The 10,796-nt window shown below is 36.5% G+C and overlaps 1 non-coding gene across 1 annotated transcript; it reads right to left on the reverse strand.

Moving 5' to 3' along the window:
* Positions 1-6,177: 6,177 nt before the first annotated feature.
* Positions 6,178-6,283, reverse strand: LOC113834463. The gene has a single exon (XR_003482970.1). It is a non-coding gene; the product is annotated as a U6 spliceosomal RNA (small nuclear RNA).
* Positions 6,284-10,796: the final 4,513 nt, after the last annotated feature.

A 10,796-nucleotide genomic window follows, 5' to 3' on the forward strand; every position in this document is an offset into this window, starting at 1 on the left:
AAGCCATTGTAGAATTTGTAGAAAACAATTTTATAAGTTTGAATTCCAAAAATGTGTGAAAAATATTGGCTAAAAGAAAAATAATACTCTTAATGTGAAACAAAAATGTGTTTCAAATGTTACAATATATTATTAGTGGATTTTATGGGAATGTAACCAAAACATGTATATATTACAAGAGAAGTCTTATAGATAATATTCAGTCTCTCTATTCAATAATGTTATTTGTCACATTCATTATTTTCATCATCTCTTTATTCTCTAATAAATTCTATGCTTTCACTGGGAATGGGAACACACACCTTTAACTTTTTTTAATTTTAAAACAATCTTTTCTCATTTTACATACCATTCCCTGTTCCCACTGCCTCCTCTCCTCCATCCCTCCCAACTTACCCCACCCCAGTCCCACCTCCAACTGACTTCTTAGAGAGGGTAAATCTTCCCATGGGTATTCAATGAATTCTGGCACATCTCTTTGATGCAGGACCAACCCCCTCCCCTCTATAGCTAGACCAATCAAGGTATCCCTTTCAAGAGAATGGGCATACTCCTTTAACTCATGCACTTGGGAAAGTAAGGCAGTCAATCATCTCTGAATGTTGGGCCGGTCAGGTTTACAGAACCAATTCTAGACCATCCATAACTACTTAGAGAGACCTTGTCTTAAATAACAATTAACCTAAATAATATGTTAATTTACACTTTCTAATATAGCACTTTGTGTTAAATACTTAAAGGTCAGCAAAACAGCTCTGCCTGTTATGTGATTCTGCCACATGAAACCACTGCTTTTTATCTGCAGGACACAATAGCTTACATCTGTCCAAATTCCAAATAGCTAACTGGTTAAAAAAGTAAAGAGGGGGCAGAAGCAGTGTAAAATACACCACCCCTTGTTGGCACTTGGCCTAGTAGGAGAATTCATGTTGTTATGCATCTGAAATTGACAGAACTGTGTTCTTTTACTACTCTGGGTAAAAATTCTAGAGAATGTGTCCTTCAACTTACCTGGCCTCATATGATACTGTCTGGATAGTCCTAAAATCTGGTGTATGAAAACTTGTTCCTCAGCTTGGAACTCTTAGATAGTAGTGAAAATCTTTACGATGTGGGGCCTAATTGCAGGTTTTAAGACGTAGAAGCTGTTCCATCAAAGGGGATTATGGGATCCTGGAGTCAACAATCCCTTCAGAGTGTGAGCAGGTTTCTTTCTAGAGCAGACCACTCCCATGGTGAACTACAACACCATTGTGTCTCTGCAAGGAGCAGGCAATCATGAACTGAATCCATGTTATAGAATATACCTTTCACCTTATAAATTCTTTCTCTCAGGGGAGTTTTATTCAGTAACTGAAGTCTCAGCATCATGGTCTTCTAAAACTGTGTTAGATGCAAAAAGGTAACAGATCCTGAAAGTCAAGATTTAAGGTAGCTGTTAGTTTTTTCCTGCCACCCCAGTATTTTGAGATGATTCCCTATGTTAATTTTCACCCTCATTTGCATTTTTATTTTTCGTCTCATTGCTAATATATAGTTGAATTCTAATCTCTAATATGTGTGTAGTAAGAACTAAGGCCTTGGACATGGAGGCTAACTGGGTTAAGAGGGATCTGTCATCATGAATGGTGTTAATCCCTTGTAAAATTGAATCCAGGGAACTAGCTTAACCATACTATTTAGTTAAAGACATGGATAAGAAACCATGAATTAGACAGTTAGTACCAGAACCTGAAATTGTCTGCACCTTGAGCACGTTCTTTCTACTCTGTGAAAATGTAAAAATAATTGTGTGTACTTGATAATCCACCAAGTTCATAGACCCCTGGTGATTGCAGTCCTAGTGGACAAAGACACACTCTATAAACTATGCCCACACTTAGCCCATAATAACCGCTATCTAAGAGAAATGGCACCTATGTCCAAAATCTTTGTAAAAAGATATAATCATGATATTCAAATTGAAATTTTAAATTTTAAAAGTTTCAGTGCAGAAACTTTTTCATGATATTGTAATGTATACAAATAAATGTTCAGTAAACTGGTATGAATTAGGTTCAAACAGTGAAGATAGAGGAAGACCTGTGTCCTAGGTGATATCTTGTTAAGGAGGTAAAGAAGCAAACTGTGAGATTTTAGAGCTTCATATGCCCAGCTATTCATCTTCATTCAAGGAGAACTGTCAGATACTTTTCATACCTGTTATAAATATTTATTAAATAACAAAATTATTTTTCTGACATTATAAAATCTAATGATAGCCACTATAAAATCTGTTATCTTCTATTTGTTAAAAAAAAAAACCTACCTCCCTTATCCAATTCGTTTTACATGTCACAGTTTGAGAAAAAAGGCAGGGATTTCATTCGTTTCAGTTCTGTTACCTTGGATCATGAGACACATACTGCCATCAGCTGCTAAGAGTGGTGCCAACATTCAAAGTGGCTGCCTGTCCTCCACAGAACTTGTCCACTCCCAGTCTTTTTTTTATAATTAATTTTTATTTAAATTAAAACAATCTCATTTTACATAATAATCCCACTTCTCTCTCCCTCCCATTCATCCTCTCATCACCCCCCGCAACTCTGTCATGCCATCCTAGATCCATTCATCAGGGAGTATGAGGTCTCCTAAGAGGGAATCATTTAAAGTCTGTCATCATTTGGGGCAGGAACTAGGTGCTGCCCCATGTATCTAGGCTGAGCGAGTATCTTTCCATGGAGAATGGGCTCCCAAAGCCCATTTATGCACTAGGGATGAATACTGGTTCCATTGCCAGAGGCCCTATAGATCTTCCAAGCCCCAAAATTGACACCCACGTTCAGGGGTCTGGTTTGGTATTATGTTGGTTCCCCAACTGTCAATCTGGGGTCTATGAGCTCCCAGTTGCTCAGGTCAACTGTTTCTGTGGGTTTCCCCAGAATGATCTTGAACCCTTTGTTCATCACTCCTCCCTCTCTACAACAGGGTTCCAGGAGTTCAGCTCAGTGTTTAGCTGTGGATCTCTGCTTCTGCTTCCATCACCTACTGGGTGAAGGCTCTATGATGACATTGAAAGTAGTCGTCAATCTTGTTTTAGGGGAAGGGCAATTATTGTAGCCCTTAGTTGAGCTCATCCTTCAGAATTCCTGGAGATTTCCCTAGTGCCAGATTTCTTGAGAAGCCCATAATAGCTCCCTCTATTAAGGTGTCTCTTTCCTTGCTCTCCTCTTTTTTTCAGTCAACTCTACCTTCCTGCTCCCTCATGTTCTCCACCTACCTCCCCTTCTCCCCTTCTCTTTTCCTCACTTCCTCCCCTCCCCTGTCCTCCCAATTTATTCAGGAGGTCTTGTTCCTTTCCCCCTTTCTCTTGCATTCCTCCTTGATTCCTAGCTTCTCTGGGTTTGTCAATTTTAGGCTGGTAATCTTTTGATCTATGTCTAATACCCACTTATGAGATAGTGCATACCATGTTTGTCTTTCTGTGTGTGTTGCCTCACTAAGGATAGTTTCTTCTAGTTCCATCAGTTTCCCTTTGAACTTCAAGATTACATTGCTTTTTTCCCACTGAGTAGTACTCCATTGTGTAAATGTACCACGTTTTCATTATCCATTCTTCCTTTGAGGGACAACTATATTGCTTCCAGGTTCTGGCTATTACAAATAATGCTGCTATGAAAATAGTTGAAATGATGCTCTAGTGGTATGAGTGTGCATCCAATGGATATATGTCTAAGAGTGGAATTGCTGGATCTGGATTTCCATTGATTCCATGAAAAAAAAACAGATTTAAATAATATCTGTCCACTAATCCAGCCCTAAAGAAAGTACTGGAGGGAAAACTCCAAGCCAAGTAAGTTAACTAAACTCACAAAAACATAGACAATAGATTATCCCACATTACCAGAAGCCAAAAGGTGGGTGGAATCCAAAAACAATAACACCACCACCACCAAATCCAAAACTAAGAAGAATCAGCAAGCAATGGTCATTTATATCCCTCAAAATCAATGGACTTAACTTGCCTATTAAAAAGACACAAGCTAACAGAATCCGTTGATATAAAGACAACATCCATCTTTCTGCAGCATACAATAAACACACCTCAACTTCAAAGATGGATGTTACCTCAGAGTAAAGGGCTGGGGAAATATTTTCAAATAAAATAGATCTAAGAAACAAGTTGTTGTAGATATCCTAATATCTAAAACATTAGACTTAAAATTATAATTAATCAAAAGAGATGAATAAGGTCATTTAATATTTGTCACAGGAAAAATAAATTATGATGAGCTTTCAGTTCTCAACATCTATGCCCCAAATATAAAGACACTCACATTCATTAAAAAAAATTAGTAAAACTCAAATTACACCTAAAACCCCACACACTTGCAGTGGGAGACTTCAAAACCAGACTCTTGCCACTGGATAGGACTACCAGACATAAACTTACCACAGAAATAAAGGAACTAACAGAAGTTATGACCCAATGGGTTTAGCAGACATCTATAGAACATTCAATTCAAACACAAAAGAATATACCTTCTTCTCAGTGCCACTTGGAACCTTCTCTAAAATCAACCACATACTCAGCAACAAAGAAAATCTCAAAAGATACAAAAAATTGATTAACCTCCTGTATCTTATAAGATCATGATTTAAATTTAGAATTCAACAACAACACAAATGCAGAAAGCCTACAAACACATGAAAATTGAACAATGATCAATTGCATCATCCCTGGGTCAAGGATGAAATTAAGAAATTAAAGGCTTCTAGAATTCAAAGAAAATGAAGACACAACATACCTAAACTTACAGGGCACTTCAAAACAGTGCTAGGAGGAAAGTTCATAGCAATAATTGCTCACATAAATAAACTGGAGGATAGCCACATTAGAGAATAACAGCACACCTAAAAGCTCTAGAACACAAAGAAGCAAACTCATCTAGGGGGAGTAGACAGTAGAAAATTAATAAATTGATGTCAGAAATTCATAAAGAAGAAACAAAGGAAAAATACAAATAATGACACAAAGAGTTGGTTCTTCGAAAAAATCAACAAGATAGACAAACCTTTCCAACCTAACCTAGAGGCAGAGAGAGAACAGGCAAATTAACAAAATCAGAAATGAAAAGTTGGACATCACAATGAACACTGAGTTAATCTAGAGAACCCTGAGGTCATACTTTGAAAAACTGTGTTCCAGGCCTTTCTGAAACATCCCTCTAAAGAAAATACTAGCTGTGCTCTCCACATGTGTCTAACTTGTTCTACTCTTGGTGGGCAAGGTCTGATGCCATCATATTTGACTCCTCTCAGATGTTTAGAATTTGAATGTGAAATGTATCACAGGGTCCAGAAATTTCAAGATTGGATGCCAGCTGAGGTATTTTAGGAGTCTGATTGTGTTCTGAGAGCTTTGTTCTAATCAATAGGTAGTTTCCTTACTGGATTCTTAATTGCCTGCCTGACTAAGAAGGGAGAGGAAGTCTGAGGTACAGTATAGTTATGAGTAGGTCATTGGTATCTTGTCAAGGAATGATAAACCCACTCCAGACCCCTTTTCTATCACGTTTCTCTACTTCCTGCTACCTTCTACGAGGTAAAGAACTTTTGCCTCTGCCACAAGGTTCTGTAATATAATATTCTTTTTTCACATTGGCTTGAATCAGTGGATCTTTCTACTGCAAGCTGGAAAACCCTAAGACAAAATAAACCCGTCCATGCTTTAAAGTTGATTGTCTAGGGCAGTACAAATGTGTTAGTGTTTGAATATGAAATATCCCACAGGGCTCTGGAATTGAGATCTTGGGTGCCAACTAGGGAGTTTTAGAGATATGACTGGGATCTTAGGACTCTGTTTTGGTCAGCAGGTAGTTTCCTCACACTGGATTCATAATTTGGTTTACTGATTGAGAAGTCATAGAATTTGTAAGAGTAAAATAAAAGTAAAAATAACTGCTACAAAGCTCAAACATTGAGAAAAGAACAGCAAAACCAGACAGCCATTACCTGGCATTCCCTCTATGTCTCATCTAGTACTTCTATTATATTTTACAGTTAGGGCAGTCTAGAAATCCAATAAGGTTAGATTATAAAGGCTGTAAGAACTATAGAGATTTGGCCTTTCTGTGGTATTGGCCAATAGTAAATTTTGAAATTTTAATTATATTTTCTCCACACAATATATTCTAAAAAAGTATAGGATACTTCATGAATTTGCATGTCATCCTTTCACAAGGGTCATGTTAATCTTCTCTGTACCCTTCCAATTAAGTATATGTCCTGCTGAAGTGAGCACTTGACAATGACAAATAGCAAAAAAATGTGTGATAATATGAGTAGAACATTTTATCCAGCTTCAGAAAAACTGATCTGTCACCTGATACATGTTAATGTGCTGCTCTTTTCAGAGGAGCTACTCTCTTATTTATGACAAATTGGTATTACCTTAGGCCAGTACTTAAAACCAAATTATAGTGAGTACTTGAATGCTTTAGAAACAAAATAAAAGGAGTATTAACAATGAATATTGATTGCAGCCTAAGTGAATGTCTGTGAACTCTATTGACTTTCAGGAATATAGAGAAAGGCAAATATGCACAGTGTGTGTGTGTGTGTGTGTGTGTGTGTGTGTGTGTGTGTGTGTATGTGTGTTAGTGTGTGTGAAACAGAGAGAGACAGAGAGACACACAGAAACAGAGAGAGATGGAGAGACAGAGAGACAGAAAGAGACAAAGAGTTTAAGGGAATGGAGAGAGATGAACATGTATTTCAATATCTTTGATGAAATTTACATGTGCTTATAAATTCACTTGTATTTCAACTGCAATTTATATTATATTACTTGGTTATTATTGGTCATCTAGTTCAAATTAAAGCTTATTATGTATCTAAGGCATGTGTTCTTTTATTTATACATCATTAGGAAGTACATATAAAGATATAAGCACTCTTTTTAATAGACTTATACTTAAAATAAATTTGAATGTGAATTTCTGGTATAGCATGAAATATAAATATATAACAAGAAAATTATTACATTTGGAAATATCATTTTTGAAGTTATTTGGAACAGACTGTTGATACTTGTCTTAGTCTTGGGAATTAAAGAGGTTATTTTGGTAACAATTCCAATAAAAGTTCAACAAATCAACAAAGGCAGGAACTCACACAGGCACCCATAGAGCAATGCTGCTTACTGGTTTCTTCTCCATGGCTTCCACAGTTGCCTTTTATAGAACCAGCCTAGGGATGGCACCACCCACACTGGGCTGGGCCTTCCTCCATCAATCACTAAGAAAATGCCTTATAGGCTAGCCTACAGCCAGATTTTATAAAGGCAATTTTCTTAATTGAGGTTCTCCCTTCTCATATGACTTTAGTTTACATTGACACAAAACTCTCCAGCACAATTGTCACACCTGTCAACTTTACATTCAAACACATCACCATTAAGTCCCAATATTTCCTTTCTCATTCTTCCCCAATGTCTCACATTAAAAGCATAAATAACTTAGTAAGTCCTACAGGAACATCTCACATTAAAAAAAATCTCATATAAAAATTTCTCACACAAATAACTTGCAAAATGCCACATTTCTTTACAATTTCAAACATTAAAAGTTCAGTCTCTTAAATGTCTAATCTCTTTAAGATTACAAAATTTCTTTTAAAGGTTCAAAGCCTTTATGTAAATTTCAAATTTATGTTAAATACTTCCTTTAAGAGAGAAGAACCAGGGCATAGTCACAACCTGAACAAAGAAAAACAAATTCCAACAGTGTAGGTAACTCAATGTTCACTTATTTGGGATACACTCAGGATTTTCTAGAGTCCTTCAAGGGGCTTTGGTAACTACTCTGGCTCTGCCATTGCAGCACTCACAGCTTCTCATCTAGGCCTCCCCTCCATACCTGCTGATGTTCCTAGTGGTCAAACTGCTGATCAAACTCTTGGGATCTGATGATATTATACTTTCACAAATAGCCTTTTCTGGGCTTTCTTCATGGTGCCAAGACTCAACTTCTCTGTATGACCCTTTAAATCCTGAGCCTTCCAATGCTCTCCATGACTACCTTCATGGCTTCAAAACCAGTACAACTGATGCAACTTGAGGTCCACACTATGAGACAGAATCCACACATGATACTGCCCAGATCAACAGAAAACAGAGGCAGAACAGCCCAGAGAGTCAGGATAGAACCAAACATGACTAGGTAAAAGTGAGTCAATAAAATAATTCTAATGATATTCTGCTATATTGATAGTCCAGTCATCATTATAATGTGTCAACTAGCACCAGAAGAAAGCAGATGCAGAGACACACAACCCATGGTCTCAGAAGAGGGGGAGGAAGGATTGTAGAAGAAAGAGGAGTTGTTGGCATCATGAGAACAAGGCCCATAGAATCAACTAATCAAGGCTCATAGGGACTCAAAGAGACTGAAGGAGCAATCACAGAGCCCATATGTGTCTTCACTAAGTCCTGTGGTTGTTTTGATTGGGTTTTCTATTGGATGACTAACAATGGGAGTGGGGTGTCTCTGACTCTTTTGTCTGCTTGTGGAAACCATTTCCAACTACCGGATGTCATGCCCAGGCTTGATATGTGGGTTTATACCTATTCTTATTACATATTGTTATATCTGCTTGATTCATACACCTGGGAGGCCTGGTCTTTTCTTAAGGGAAAAGGAGAAAAGGGGGAAATAGGAAAGGGTGTAGTTTGGAAGTACTGTATCAAAGAATAATTAACAAAATAATCACAGCCAAAACCAAATTCTCTTCCAAAGTAATTTCTGTAATAAAATTTGAAGAAACAAGAATATATGTGGAGGAATCTCAGAACAAGAGAAGTATCTTTGTTTTGATTAATTCAATTCTGTCCAACTTCAAAGGGGGCTGCCCATTTTCATAGATGGGAAAGGTCAGCTTCCACATCTCATATTTGGACACAAAGGCTGAAGTAGGGACTTGTTCTTTAAAGCTGTTCTTTGGTCTATTTCCTTATTTATGAATAAATCAAAAAAATGAAACAAAAGCCACACTTTCCTTTATTGTTAATAATTGCTTTTTCTGTAAAATACCAAACTTACTTGCACACACACACACACACACACACACACACACACACACACACACGCAGAACCATTCTTCTTTTTATCCCAATCATATCATCTCCTTTTCATAGCTATGAATGCCATATATCCTATCATTTGCTTCATTGACATTTATGAAAATGAAGCTTTGATGTTTCTCCAAAATCTTAACAGACAAGGAAATAATGACCTTGTGCAGATGAAGATAAGAAGTAATACAAAATATTTGGAGGAATGTAAGAAAATCCTATATTTTCAGGGCATTAGCTTTCTCTAATTTGCCAAAATAATAACTTACTACTGCTTATTAATGACACATTATTTTTAAAGTCACTGGCATTTATTTCTTATTACACTTAAAAACAAATTTTAATTACACAAAATTACACAAGCCTTTAATAACTCAGAAATTGTCTACTCTGATTCTTCATCTTATTCAAACTGTGAAATAAAGGAAGAAAAAGAAAGTTTCTGAAAAACAATCAATGCTGCATTTTTGACACTTTTTTTTCATTTTTTCTTCTATGATAGTGATTAATGATCCTAGACTTTACTTGTCTTTTATCAAGTTCTTTCAGGTTCTGCTTTAGAAGTAAAGCTTAACCTTTCTCCTCTTGGTCAAGGGTATGGGAGCCTTCTGGATAATGACAGATTATAAATAAGAACTCATACAGATAAAGAGTTTGAAATTTTAATGTGTACAGATAGGGTAAAAATAACCTCTTCTCAAATGCTTCCTCTCCTGTGTCTGGGTCTTTTCCTATGAGATACTTTAAAGTAGCAACAAAACTTTTAGATAATAAATTATTTTTTTGGATACAGTAATAAACAATCAATTTGTGCATACAAATAAGTACAAGAGATTTGAGTTGTATTCATAGACAACAGGTTGTGGTTCAATTTTCAGGGTAGTATAGGAATATTCATAAAACTGTATCTAATTTAATGAAAAATATGACTTGAAAATTGAACAGTATTTTATCTTTACATTAAAATATCTGGCTAGGAAGAAAATTTTGCTATTCACAAAAAGGATTTTAAGTTTTATAATATGTCATTTTACTCTGGATGTTTGAATGTGCCAGACTGTTCCACTTTCTTTCTGTGTATTTAGCAAAACTTTTGTGATACTGGCAATACATGCTACCCATGCCCTCTCTTGCAGTGTATTTCCTGTATACATCTATAGGACTCAGAAAGTCACCAATACAGTGTGTGTGTGTGTGTGTGTGTGTGTGTGTGTGTGTGTGTGTGTATGTGTGTGTTTATCAGAATTAGCTGAAGCAAAAAAATAAATATTTGTAATCTACAGAATTAAAATAAAAAAAAACAAAATAGTGATGTTTCATCATGGTTGTTGACTAGAGTTAGAGATGCCAAAAAATTGGCAAAGCATACTCCAGTGTGTTTAATGGCATTTCTACAGAAAACTGACTAAAGATCAATGATATGGAGAAAGAAGTTCTATGTAAATGAAACTGGCACCATCCTATAGGCTGGGATCCTGGTGGAATGGAAAGGGGAGGCTAATAGAAGCACATTTTACCCCACATGTGGGAACCCAACACTACTATGCTATAAACTATACAAGTTAAGAATCCAGATTCAGGACTGGAGAAATGGCTCAGTTGTTAAGAGCACTGGCTGCTCTTCCAGAGGACCTGAGTTCAATTTCCAGAAACCACATGGCAGCTCACAGCTCTCTCTAACTCC

Source organism: Cricetulus griseus, chromosome 2 (genome assembly GCF_003668045.3).
Source record: "Cricetulus griseus strain 17A/GY chromosome 2, alternate assembly CriGri-PICRH-1.0, whole genome shotgun sequence".
Lineage (NCBI taxonomy): Eukaryota > Metazoa > Chordata > Mammalia > Rodentia > Cricetidae > Cricetulus > Cricetulus griseus.